Raw genomic sequence first — 14,902 nt, forward strand, 5'->3', positions numbered from 1 at the left:
TGGAGAGTTTACAAGAAAACCCTGTCTCTGTGTGTGTGTGTGTGTGTGTGTGCGAGATCTGCGTCATGATCCCTCGAGAGACACCAAACACTGATACTGCTCAAACCATCATGTTACGTGTGATTTTTATATACATATATATGCACACAGTGGTGTGAAAAAGTGTTGGCCCCCTTCCTGATTTTTTTTTTTTTTGCATGTTTGTCACACTTTAATGTTTCAGATCAAACAAACTTAAATATTAATCAAAGATAACACAAGTAAATACAACATGCAGTTTTTAAATGAAGGGGTTTTTTTATGAAGGGAAAACAAAATTCAAACCCACATGGCCCTGTGTGAAAAAGTGTTTGCAAAAAGCAAAAAGAACAAAGGCTCGTCTCAGTTTTGCCAGAAAACATCTTGATGATCCCCAAGACTTTTGGGAAAATACTCTGTGGACTGACGAGACAAAAGTTGAACTTTTTGGAAGGTGTGTGTCCCATTACATCTGGCGTAAAAGTAACACCGCATTTCAGAAAAAGAACATCATACCAACAGTAAAATATGGTGGTGGTAGTGTGATGGTCTGGGGCTGTTTTGCTGCTTCAGGACCTGGAAGACTTGCTGTGATAAATGGAACCATGAATTCAGCTGTCTACCAAAAAATCCTGAAGGACAATGTCCGGCCATCTGTTCGTGACCTCAAGCTGAAGCAAACTTGGGTTCTGCAGCAGGACAATGATCCAAAACACACCAGCAAATCCACCTCTGAATGGCTGAAGAAAAACAAAATGAAGACTTTGGAGTGGCCTAGTCAAAGTCCTGACCTGAATCCTATTGAGATGCTGTGGCATGACCTTAAAAAGGTGGTTCATGCTCGAAAACCCTCCAATGTGTCTGAATTACAACAATTCTGCCAAGATGAGTGGGCCAAAATCCCTCCACAGCGCTGTAACAGACTCATTGCAAGTTATCACAAACTCTTGATTACAGTTGTTGCTGCTAAGGGTGGCCCAACCAGTTATTAGGTTTAGGGGGCAAGCACTTTTACACAGGGCCATGTGGGTTTTGTTTTCCCTTCATAATAAAAAACTTCATTCAAAAACTGCATGTTGTTTACTTGTGTTATCTTTGATTAATATTTAAATTAGTTTGATGATCTGAAACACTAAAGTGTGACAAACATGCAAAAAAAAAAAACAAATCAGGAAGGGGGCCAAGACTTTTTCACACCACTGTATTTGTGTGTATATATATATATATATATATATATATATATATATATATATATATTCATATCCAAACACACATCTGACCATAAAACACAATCTTCTATTGTTTTTAGGTACAGCTAGTTATTAAATGCACCCAAACAAATCAAGTTTTGCCATGTTTAAATAAGAAAATATTATACTAATAATATAATACAACATAATATAATGTGTTTTGTGAGGTTTAGCTAATTTCTGGACACAAATTTGTTCTCAAAATACGGTTTTGTGGGTACAAACACACAACAAATCATATGCATGAGTTAAGAGAGTAGTTGTGATTATGAAACTAGTCTAATATAACGATCTTTGTGAACTTAATAGCAAAATGAAGGGAATAAAGTGATATTCAGAGTTACTTAATTGCATGCTGCCAGCAGAAACATCACAAGTCTATCACAGATATGCAGATATAATTATTAATAGATCTGTGTTGAGTAAGTGGTCATGTGTTGCTCTGTATGTGTATTACAAGGCATTATGAAAGTTAATGATGCATTAAATGGAGGTTCAGCATAAAATCCTCATTCTGTCATCATTTACTCAACTTCATGTTGTTCAAAACTCTGTAAGAAATTCCATCTAATTCAAGTTCAGTTTCTGCCCTAAAAGTTGAATTATAATCAGATTTTCTAAAATTATGTATTCTATATCACAAATTAATTTAAACAATTTCAACTTTGATGAGGTAATGAAAAAAACAAACAAACATGATTTATTGATTATGTAGTAGGTTATAGTGAAACTGGCTTTCTTTTCATGGACACAAAAGCAGATGTTCTGAAGAAGACTGGACCGTCTGACACAAACATGGAGACATTTCTCAGAATATTTTCTTCAGTGTTTGAGAGAAGAAAGTAAGTCGTGTTGTGACATGATGAGGGTAAATGATGACAGAAGGCTGATTTTGGGTGATCTGTCTCTTTAAGATGACCTCTAGAGCGCGAGACAAGAGTTAAAGAGTGATGGACTGACGGGCCACACTCAGTAAAACTACCCATATCTTTATCTGTTCTTTATGAGCACCATAAAACTCCTCTTTACTGCACTCTCTCTCTCTCACACACACACACACATTTTTCTGTCTCCCTCTCAGTGTTCTTCTGTCTGTCTCTCTCTGCTTGTCTGCTGCACAGCTCTAATCTTCTTACAGCAGCTCAGCATCCGTCGCTCATCATGAAGAGATGCAAACATGCAAACGATCAGACCGAGAATATAGTGTGTGTGTGTGTGTGTGATGTTCGTGTATGGTTTTTGTATGTGTGTGATGTTCATGCGTGCGTGTGCGTGTGTGTGTGTGTGTGTGTGTGTGTGTGTGATGTTCATGTTTGGTTTCCGTATGTGTGTGATGTTCATGCGTGTGTGAGTGTGTGTGTGTGTGATGTTCATGTATGGTTTTTGTATGTGTGTGATGTTCATGCGTGTGTGTGTGTGATGTTCGTGTATGGTTTTTGTATGTGTGTGATGTTCATGCGTGTGTGTGTGTGCGTGTGTGTGTGATGTTCGTGTATGGTTTTTGTATGTGTGTGATGTTCATGCGTGTGTGAGTGTGTGTGTGTGTGTGTGTGTGTGTGTGATGTTCATGTATGTTTTTTGTATGTGTGTGATGTTCATGCGTGTGTGTGTGTGTGTGTGTGTGTACATGTATGGTTTTTGTGTGTGTGTGATGTTCATGCGTGTGTGAGAGTGTGTGTGTGTGTGTGTGTGTGTGATGTTCATGTATGGTTTTTGTATGTGTGTGATGTTCATGCGTGTGTGTGTGTGTGTGTGTGATGTTCATGTATGGTTTTTGTATGTGTGTGATGTTCATGCATGTGTGTGTGTGTGTGTGTGTGTGTGTATGTACATGTATGCACATGATGCTTGTGTGTGTGTGTGTGTGTACATGTATGGTTTTCACACGCGTGTGTGTGTGTGTGTGTATAATGTTCACGCGTGTGCTAATAGAACTCATTCCTCATTTCACAGCGAGACGTGATTCCCATGAGAAACATAAATCACAGTCAAGCGCTCTGCGTGTGTGTGTGCTGCAGTATTTCTCTGATATCAGCGGCCGCTCGTTGACTCTGACAGCTCGGAGGTTGTGTTTACTCTGGACACGTTCAGTAGTTCACAGCTCATGAGGACCAAAGCAGCGTCTCAGTCTCGAGCATCACTGCGGTCTGCAGCACTGAAGCCGTTCGCTGCCATTGATTCCCGGCTCATTTTCATGTATTTTTCATGCATCTCAGTTAAATAACTACTCATGTATAATACATGCACGTATATAACTGCACCGTATAACTGAAGTCATTTAAGTAGAGCAGTATAACTGGCGCTGTATAAATACACTAACATAATCACGCTTGTATAACGAATGACTTCCATGTTTCTTCAGCTACAGAAGATACTGACACTAAACATTTAATATATAAACACGTTAAACATGTCCGCAATATATGAATCATTTAGTTCAGCTGTTTTTAAAAAAGCCTTTAAGACCGTCTTAAAATAAAAATTTCATCATGAAATATAAATTGTTTAAAACCATTCATACTTTCTTCTGTGATTCATTAGTTTTTGCACAAACTTTCATGATTTGTCGGTTGAGATGTGATGGAATTTGCTCATTGCTTTCTAAAGAAGTCTCTTCTGCGCACCACGCCCATTTATTTGATCAAAAATACAGTTAAATAGTAAAATATTACAGTTTAAATATCTGTTTTCTATGTGAATATGTGTTAAACTGTAATGTATTTCTGTGATCTGCAGCTGTATTTTCAGCATCATTACTCCAGTCTTCAGAGTCACATGATCTTCAGAAATCATAATAATATACTGATTTACTGCTCAACAAACACTTATTTATCTCTTATGTTTTCTTACTATTTGAAATAGACATTTTTGTAACATTATAAATGCTTTTAGTCACTTTCGATCAATTTAATGCATATTTGCTGAATAAAAGTACTGATTTTAATCTAAATGACTGCCAAATGTTGAACAGTAAATGGTTTTATCAAGTAGAAGTATTTTAAGAAAGTCTACTTTCTTAAAGTCCAGAAGTTTCTGTATACAGACTACATATGACTACATATAATAATACAGAGTAATTAACCCAGAGCTCCTCGTGCGCAGCTGTCTGTTGTTTCTTCAGTAATAGTCATTGTATTGTAACGCTAATACAGTAGTGATAACAGCTGCTCTCATCTGTCTAACGCTGGCCAGATTCCGCCAGCCGATCCAAACACACACACACACACACACAGATCGATGGAGGAAGACCATCCGTCCTTCCTGACCAATGAGGGAGGAATTGAAAAACAAACACACACACACCCCAAGCTGAAGTGCAGCAGAGAAACTGATTCTAAACAATAACATGGGCTATAAACCTGTCCAGACACATTCACTGAAGAACTACATTACCCACCATCCTCAAGACAGATCCACCAATCAGAGAAGACGCTGTTACCATGGAAATGGAAAAAGCAGCAACTGAGCTCAGCAGCCCCATCCGTTTCATGAATGACATAATTGAGTTAAAAATTACATTAAGAAACAACTCACACTACTTGCAAATTACTGTGTTTATATATGTTAAATATCTGTCATGACAAAAATCAAACACATTTTATTCCAAATCATTGAGCCTTAAAATAATGGTTTGCAAACCATTTAAGTAGAGTGAGATATATATATATATATATATATATATATATATTATATTATATGCATATGCAATCCCCTACAAATCTCTCCAATCAGTTGTTCAAGTCATCTGGTGATTTATACATTATTTTATTCTTCTTTTTTTTTTCTCAATATGGTGAAGCCCTGGTACCAATATTTGTGGTTGATTTCATCATTTATAGTGCTTCATGGGACTGTACTTCATTAAAAAATGAGAAGAAAATAATAAAAGAAAAGAGAAAGTCCACAATCCTGTCCTTTCATCTTATTGTTTCTGATTTTGATCTCTGCGTAGAGACTGAACGTGAGCATCACTGTTGCATTATTTCACTGACAAACGCGAGCGGCTGGATCTTCATTGTCCCTCTTTCTCTCCTCCGTCACACTGTGTCTCTTTCATCGGCTCTTTCCCAATAAACAAGATTTATGGGAGCCATAATCAGCCTCCATACACTCCTCTCTCCTCACGCCTTTATCTGCCGTTTCATTGAGGAGCATCAATTAGAAAGTATTAGTAATCATGGGATCATATGTGAAATAAACGCCTCGTGTTTGTATGAACAGAAGAACATCAGCTCATGGATATAATCACTACAACTTCAGAGAGGTGAAACCCACACAGCAGCTCTCATTTATCAACAACAGATGAAGAAAGACTAATTATAAATAAAATTCAAATGAAAGCAAAACAATGAACAGAAGAAAACAGTCGCTTGTATGAGTGAATTAAACTCTGAAATATGAGTAAAATACAGTTCATGTGTTTCTCTAATTTACTGAACTGTGTGTGGGGGGGGGGGGGGGGGGTGGGGGTGTGCGATATATATCATCTGCGATAATATCATAATTGTTGATTTAACGATGTGCGATTTGACAATATTGAATATTTTGCAAAAACCAAACAAAACACCAACGGAGTGCACTTATACATTAGCCTACGTGGCGATGAAGCAGGTTAAACAGTGCATGTGTGCATTTAGAGTAGAGATCGGCCGATATATCGATTTACCAATATTTTTCCCGATATTTAAGCATTTTTCCATAATCGGATATCGGTTTTGTAATATCTGATATGTAGTTTATGCAACTTGGCTCTAAGAAATATGATAAATAAGATACTCTGTCAAGCCCTGTCCCTATAAAGATATAACTTTGCCTGAAATAACACAGCCATGAATTAGCGCATGTTGGAAATAAAAGCGCTGAATTGAATTCTCTCTCTGTGGTCTATTAGTCTCGTGAAGTCGGGAGTTACGTAGATAATCCGTCAAGTCCTCTCCCAATAAAGACGTAACTTTGCATGAATTAAATACAGCCATGAATGATTGCATGTTGGAAATAAAAGCATTGAATGTAATTCTCTCTCTGTTGTCTATATGCTCATCATTAGCTTTCATATTGCAGTTCACTCAGCGGTTGATGCTCAAGAAATGCTCAGCTCGGACACCGCATGTAACTTTTAACAAGATTCACTTTTTTGAAGCACCCTAAATTGTATTAACACTTACTATATAACCATTATTTCGCTTATAAACATCTAAATTAATACAACTCTATGGAAATTCTCTGCATCGATCGCAGTTTGAGGAGCATATAGTTCTGTGTAAATGCATAGATAAACCGCGCTGTCAGCAGCATAATTTAGAGCATGCCAGATGAGAAATGCAATAAAATACAATGCTTGTTATATTCCAATATTCCAGAGAATATTATTCCGTGAATCAACATTATCCAGTGAATTATTCTTCACTCTTTATCCTATTAAACAGCTTATAAACCTACTAAAACTGCAGTTAAAGTTAAGTTGATATGACTCCTGTCCTTTATTTATTTTCTCCATTTGAAAACATTAGACATTCTACGTTTATTTTGCTTACTGCTAATATTAGTGTTGCTGCTAAAGCTTTTATAAATAAAATGTTTTTTATTGTTGTAATACGAAGATTAAATTTAACATGACGGGGCTCTAGACTGCGACCAAAATGGTAATTGTTTGCGAGTTAAAATTTGACGTGGTCGCATTTGTACGAGTGCCAGGTCTGCGCTGCTCTAAAGCGTCTGCTTCATACAGCGCGCGCTGCCAGCCGCAGCACATTATAGCAGGAGTCAGATTTCACTGATCACGTGAAGAGAGGTGCTTTCAGCGCGAGCGCGTCGTGGGTAGAGCCTGGTTTATACTCGCCGCGTCAGCACGAGCGCGAAGGAGCGCAACGGAGGGTTTTGTTTTCAAACTAAAGTAAAAGACCGCTTCTTAAACCAGAGAAGGTGAACATGTTGGTGTTCTTGTAGAAAAAACATGCAAGTCCTGTCAGCTACAGCCAGTTTAGTTTTACTTGTCTTTTTGTTTTCATTTTGAGAAGCTTGTTATCTTTGCTGTTTACCTCACGTTACGCTATGGAGGCTTTCCTTAATTTAAAAATATATATATTAATATTTATTTGCTTGCTCAGAGTTTGCTAAACATTCTGTAATATACTCGGTATATAATACAGCATATGATGTGTCCTGTGCCATGCCTCGTCTTATTCGTTTTTGTTAATAAATGTTATGTAAGCTAGTTTGTCATTGTCAACGTACTGTTTTATTGTTGTTGTGCTTTTTAATTAAGAATAACAATGAATCCATCTTTTGTTTTAGTCTTAAAAAATGAAAGGTGTATAGATATAAGCAAAACAGACAATGATCTTTTCTTGTAAAACGTGACACCAAGATCGCAAATTTGAAAGTGAAAGCGCACGAAAAAAGGAATTCCTGTTTTTTAAATCACAAATAATACAGATGAAAAATAACGAGTTGAATGTTGAACACTTTCGTTACCATATAACTATAAACTATGATAAAAGTTCATCAGCATGCATTGATTAATCAAATGTTCAAATGTGCAAAAACAAAAAACAAATTGCAACCAAATGATGTGCTCGTGCGGCCAACTGAGAAAGTTAGTCACTAAAGTGAGATCAGTGGGAAGAATGAGTCTAGAGCCCTGCATGAAAGACTGCTAATTCTCCAAACATGTTTTGTTAAGATGACTGAAAGGAGGAAAAACCAAAGTGAAGTATGGACTTACTTCCGCAGTCATTTATTTACTTTATAACAGTAAATAAATATCAGTTCTGCATATCGGTTATCAGACACATAAACATGCAATTAATTGGTATCGGTTATAAAAAAATCAATATCGGTCGAGCACTAATTTAGAGAGTGTTCTTTCACTGCATGATTCAGTCTATTAAAATGCATTAAGAATGATCACAAAATTCAAGATATGGGGGCAGAAAATTTATATATTTACGTTTCATGCCATTTTTTCTTCAAAAATAAGCACGATTACAAATGTGATATTGCTTATTGAACTGTTGTATAAAATCAATAAATTAATATTAATAGTTACGTTTTAGACACCATATTGCCTGTTTTTGCTCCATTTCGCCAACAAAAAATAATTACAAACAGCTACAGCACTGTTTTGCATCTCTGAGCAACATGACAGTGTTTTGATCCTGAATGAATCAACCGTTAAATGATTCGGTTCAATCGCAATCACTTATTAACACTTGCTGCCACCTACTGGCCGTTTTAATTTCACATTTAAAGTCTATTTTCATTTTTTAAATAATTTTAAATATCAGTATTTAATGTTTTATGTTTAAAATGTCATAAAATGATGCATTTGTAACTGGTTAAAGCACTCCATGTCCCTCTGAGCTGCATTAAACTGTGTAAATACATCTAAATGCCATTTCAGATTAAACTTCTGCGAAGAATAATTTTAATGATATTGGTCTCATTTGTTTGGTAACAGTCTAAATGTGTAAATGACTGATTAAATGTAACAATTTGACTCAAAAGATGTACACTTTGAGGAAAAAATTGCTTTATTAAAAGGTACAAATCAATTTAAATTTAAATGAAGAGATTAATTCATCACTGATGTGAACAGAATATGAAGAATATCAAAAACTGCAGCTGTCCACGGGAGTCAGATATCAGCACAATAACACACTCGGCAAAATATTGTCTGGGGAGGGGGGGTAATAATATAATATAATATATGTCGGCCCATCCTTTAGAAATGCCACTGAGAGAAACCTTGCATGAAGGAGTTAAATGTACTGGAATTGTATCTGTTAAATACACTTAAATTTAATAAAAATATAATAAAATATGTCAATACAATTGGAAAGAAAATTAATAAAAATAAACTACAAATGTAATGCAGCTCAGATGATTCATAAATATGAGTTTAATTTGTAAAGCGGTTCATTATAAAATGGATTCTAATAAGATGTTCTTTTCAATTTTGTACTTTATATATTTATTTGAATCCTGATTTTTTTTATGTCTATGGCTTCATTTAAAACAAACCTGCAGTCAGTTTCTTGTAACACTTCGATTCATTTTGTTGTTTATTTAAAGTTTACAGCCAGAAACTGTACTAATGTCTCACATTTGGTAACAAGATCACTAAAAATGCAAGTCTAAGAAAATAAAAGAGTTCATTCAGTGTTGTGTGTTCTTTCACCGATCAGTTGATACCAAACAGAAAAAGGCCTGCTATTGTGAAAGGCCTCTGAAGTGCTGGATGGCGCTGGAGGTTTGCCGGGTTAAAGGTGTGAGTCGAGCGGCTCTGGATCCGGAAGTGAGCGTGATGGTTTGGCAGATCGCATCATTCCAGGCCCATCGTTCCCAGAAGTTCTGGCACTCCGCTGGTTTTCTCAAACAAGTTGGCGCCCCATAATTGCAGGCTGCTTTTTTTCCATAGATTTCTTTCTCTCTCTCATGTGGATTTTTTTGAAACCTTGGCATTCCAGAAGATCTAGTCATGGACTTCTGAAAACATTCCTCTTCCCCCTCCGTTCTTTCACCACCGTCTGTTTTTCCATCATGTCAGGAACGTGACCGAGGGACTCGCAGCCATCGTTCCGGCCGAGTAATCTCCGGAAAATTTCCTCGGCCTCAGCCAGACTCGCTCTTCCCGCAGAGGTCAGCGAGAGTCTGTGGGAAAAACGACCGGCGGACTGGAAAAATACATCACTGTTCAGCTCCACATCTGCCTTATAATATCCGACAGCAAACGTTTCCTTGTCAACGACACACACACACACACACCCCAGCCGTTGGGGGCTCGGCCGGGTCGGGTTTCAACCAAATATGCGAGGCAGGGGCGTCGTATCTGCTGTGAGCCTCAGCCCAGTGCAAACTCATCTCCAAACAGCTAATTATTTTGTCTCGAGTCGCAAAGGTTTTTCGCCTGGTAGCTGCAGAGAGATTGGAAATCGAAGGCGTTTCCACGGCGTTAATTGTGGGATGTCGGACTGCAGTGGCAAGCACTGATTGTTTGGGCATGTGTGTATGAAACACACACACGGCACTTTGAGCTCATTTTCATCACCTCACCGACTCGCCCCTTTATCGGCTGCTTTAACCCTTTTACAGTCGCTCCTGATGACATTAACACTCAATTCATTTCCTCCGGCTCGTGTGGGGACTTCAGGGGCCCCTAGCGGACAAACACGGGCACACAGACGCAGAGAGACAGACAGACAGAGAGAGAGAGAGAGAGAGAGAGAGAGAGAGAGAGAGAGAGAGACGGGCGATCGTGTCAAATCTTATCTCAGAGTTCAGAGGTTTGAGTTTTTTTGGTCAGAACGTCCATCTAAAGTTCATCTCGTCCACGTTTATGAGACAAAACCAGAACAGACCAGGACAGAAAGGGAAGACGCAATTGTTTTCACCCGACTGATGCTTGGTTTGACATGAATGCAATGAAATAAAGTCCTGAGGAGAAGCCTCAGTCTGACAGAGTCAAAGTGCTCAAACCCTCCCGCCGAGCGATGTGTGTAATCTGACATGAGAAACAGGATGAGTATTTAATCCAGCAGCGACATCAGGCTTTAAAACTCATAGACATGCCAAAACAATCACAGAGAGCCTCATAGAGAGAGTCCCATAGTCTCTGAGCGCTTAGAAGAAGCCCAAATCACCAAACTCTGTACTTCAATGAGAAACAAACCTCTTAAACGCCTCGAGCGCGCACACACTCTTCTGTTATATACTGTCTCACACACACACACACTCACACTCACACACACACACACACACACACACTCACTCTTCTGGCGTGGTTCGTCATGTTGCAAAAGCCCCAGAATGAGTTGCGAGCGCGTGAAGCGTCTTACCTGCTCCTCATCCTCCTCGCGGTGTTGAGTTCAGATGAAGAGAGTTTATTCACATCCAGCGGTAATCCAAGCGCCGAGCGCGAGCGTGCGTGTCTCTGTCTCTCTCGTGGCGCGGAGTTTAACGCGCGTCTATAGTCTCCTGCGTGACGCGCGGCGGAGCGAGCGGTTCATCGCGCGGAGAAGAGCAGAGCGCGTGCCGAGCGGGAGGCGCGTGCGGCGAGACTGCGCGCTCGAGCTCGAGCAGCACCGGAGAGGCACGGAGCGCGGAGTGACGTCACCGCGGCGCGGCGCAAACACTCGGCGATAATCACCGGCGAATTACAGCGCACGCGTGCGTCTGATCGATTCGCGCAACGAAACGCTCCTTTTCCGCCCTCGAGCACAGACGGCAGCTGTTTTTAGGACTTTGTAAACAATTAGACAAAGTTTTGTATACAATCTCTCTCTCTCTCTCTCTCTCTCTCTCTCTCTCTCTCTCTCTCTCTCTCTCTCTCTCTCTCTCTATATATATATATATATATATACACCAAATACCGGAATACGAGTACATAAACTTTTGTGTGATACTGCAATTGTAAATAAAAAAATTAAAACATCTTATTTGTTTCGTTTATTTTCTTATTTATTTAAGGAATTTCTAGAATACTGCTTATGTATGAATGCATGTATTTACGTATTTATTTATTAGTCTGTCTGTTTGTCCTTTTAAAATGAAGTGAAATTAGTTTTTAAAAATAACACTGCTTTTATTTATTTATTATCTTAATTTAAAAAAAATCAAGTGAAAACTGTATATATTGATTGATGGATTGATTGTGGGAAGTTAAATAAATAAATGTTTGTCTCTCTGTTATAGTGCAATCTGTTTATATTGTCTTCACGCAAATGGAATGGTCTTTGTTTCACTCCAACCCAACCCCACCAAAAAAATAAGAAAGAAACAAAAAAAAATTCAATTATATCCACTATATTTCTAAAGGCTCATTTTCTATTTCATGACATGCAAACCCATTAACACATAAGAGCCAGATAATGTCAGTTCTTATGTTTCATCAATACTGATTGTAATTGAAAGCACTGGAGCGGTGTGTTGTTGCTATGGTTACCTCCTCAGGTGAGCACAGTGTCTTTTGTGGGCCATAAATGCAGGTCAGAGCCTCTCGAACCCCCAAAACTCAAGAAGATGCCGCCCTTCATAAAACTATAGGAATCAGCAACTCACCATAAATCATTCATCACAGCACAGATCATGTTTACTGTAACTGTCTACTTACAACAACAACAAACATACACAGACTGTCATTAACTAATGAAGCTCTTAATGAACTGACTCAAACAGCTCCACACAATCATCATCATCATTTAATAATGAATCTGAATTAGTAACAGCTGGACGACTGTAACAGGACAGAGGCAAATGCAAACATGCACTCGGCGAAGAGACAAAACTGCAACAGCGGTGAATGTAAGAGCCTCAGATGTGAGTGTGAGTGCATGACAGAGACAGTACCGGCGCTGGCCTGCTGGGCGCAGCAGAGTTAATGTGTGGCTTTACTGAGCAAAGCTGTTATGTGTTCTGAGAGCTGACAAGTGCTAGTCCTGACCCAGTTTAAATACCGTCAACAAAGATTCTTATCTAAGAAAAATAGTGCTAATCACTCGCTGGAGTGCTGGACAGGAGAGCTGTGTGTGTGCTGGAGCGAGCGTTTCCAATGCATCATTAAACAGACTGAAGGACTTCTCATGCCAACAGCTGAAGCTCTGCCCCGCAGGCACCGGCACACAGCGAAGGTGTTCTGCTAAAACTCGTCCAAAAACAATCTGTGCAGCCCACCGCTTCGGGACACGGCAAAACAACAGACTGTCTGTGGGAGCAGCTCGGTGGGAAGATGTGCTCTCAGCGCTCACCTGAGCTCCTGCCAGACTCGATCCACAGCCGCTGACCAAACCACACGCCCAGCTAGAAAACACGGCTTCCATTGCTGCTGGAGTCCAGCGTTTATTGTCATGTGCACAGTGAGGAAAACAAGTTTCCCTGTACAATTAAATTCTTTCTTTGCTCTCCACAGTGAATGCCATCTGTATTCGGTTGCAGATTTTACTGTGTTGGTGTTTTATTAAATAACAGAAGTTGTTTAAAGAATTGTGGCTTATCATCAGTTAGAGCCATGTGTACTCTTCATTAATCTGTAACTTTCATATATTCACAGGCTGTAACTAATATCGTTGGCTGTGAGTAATAAGTAATATAATATTACATTGTAAAGGAGTCACTAGTAATATATTACATGTTTTGAGTTACGAGCCCGAGTCACAACCTGAAGCAAGACGTTCACTGGAATCTGACGTTCAACCAATAAATTCAGTTGAAAACCTATAAAGACAAGTAGCAATGACAGAAAATATTGTGACAAGGGAGAATGCAAACATTTTCACAATTCAGTCTCCTGATATCATAATTAGTTAGTGATGGCTAAAAGTCTGATATCATGATGTTGTTTGCCTTTTTATCCAAGAAAAAGCATCTTAACATAAATAAAGCAAGATAAACGACTTCTGTAGACTATAAGACTCTATGTGAATTATCAGCATAAGTATCTGAATTACTGAAATAGTCGTGTCTGCATGGTGACCTTGTGGAAAGTCTGGAGACACACGTGACATACATACTGTGTTGATTTGGAGTCCCTGCGAAACCCTAACACAACGCTTACCTTGGCAGCCGCGAATGCAAATATTTGTGCTTTCCATGAGTCCTATTTCCCTGAGGAGGCCAAGAGTCCAGAATGACCACTTCAGCATCTTCACCTCAATTCCTCTGCTTAAATTGGTGTCATTATATCACATGCACCCTCTCATTTCAACATGACTTTTTGTTTTGAATACGCTGACTCTCGGACAAACACAGAACCACGCATAAACCTCAGGCTACGTTTACACAAGTGCCTTTTTGTTTTAAAATGCATAAATTGTGCTACCTGTCGTTTACACTACTCTGGCTTTTTACAACTTTTGAAAATGGAGATTTTTGAAAGCGCTGTAGACCCCATTATAGATTGAAAACTCTGGGGCTACGCTGCAGTGTAAACGGACCAAAATGGAGACTTTTGAAAATGATGGTGTGCCCACATTCGCTCTGAGTATGCTTGATGATCATGTAAACGATAACATCACGCTCACTGTTGTACCCATAGATATGTATAGGTAGTTTCCCCATTTGACCATTCCAAGCACGCAGATATGTCTGCAATTTAAATAATACAGTATCTACTTATACACATCTATGGTTGTACCTGCATGAATGGTCATGTGACACGTGTTTTCGGTTGTGTAGTGTAGACGGAGATCGTTTCTGAAACACAGTGAAAACGCCAGTCTAGACAAGGATCATTTTGATTTTAGAATGAAAACGATCCTCGTCTACACTGGTGCACTAGTGTAAAAAGGGCTTCAGAGGGGATGGAGTGGTGTCTTTAGGCATCTGCCGGCGGTCTTTACAGTAGAACGGCCTCGGTTTGAGAGCGTCTGCCGTCCTCTCTTCTGACTGTAATAGAATGTGGGACGTGACTGGATTTACAGTGGGAATCTGGGACTAAGCGTGTCTCCTCGGCTAATACAGCAGGCCCGTCTGATGAATGAGAGCGGGCTGGAATCTGTCAGCCGCTGATATTATCTATCAGGAACGGACTCTGTCATTCAGTGGCTCTCGGAGGTCAATAAAGGAGCCGTCTGTTGCGCTGATGGATCGAGGTGGGGCATCGATATGAAAACTTGGCTTCGAGTCCAAGGAGAGAAGCT

At 39.2% G+C, this 14,902-nt stretch overlaps 1 protein-coding gene across 6 annotated transcripts in view; it reads right to left on the minus strand.

Moving 5' to 3' along the window:
- The window catches only part of LOC306873149 (receptor-type tyrosine-protein phosphatase delta-like), a 143,735-nt gene extending 132,497 nt beyond the window's left edge, over positions 1-11,238 (minus strand). For all 6 annotated transcript variants that reach the window (XM_079422226.1, XM_079422223.1, XM_079422225.1 and 3 more), the window contains exon 1: positions 11,105-11,238. The gene's annotated coding sequence lies outside the window, so the exon portion shown is untranslated. The remainder of the gene's footprint in view (positions 1-11,104) is intronic.
- Positions 11,239-14,902: the final 3,664 nt, after the last annotated feature.

Source organism: Barbus barbus (assembly GCF_936440315.1).
Source record: "Barbus barbus genome assembly, chromosome: 1".
Taxonomy (NCBI): Eukaryota; Metazoa; Chordata; class Actinopteri; order Cypriniformes; family Cyprinidae; genus Barbus; species Barbus barbus.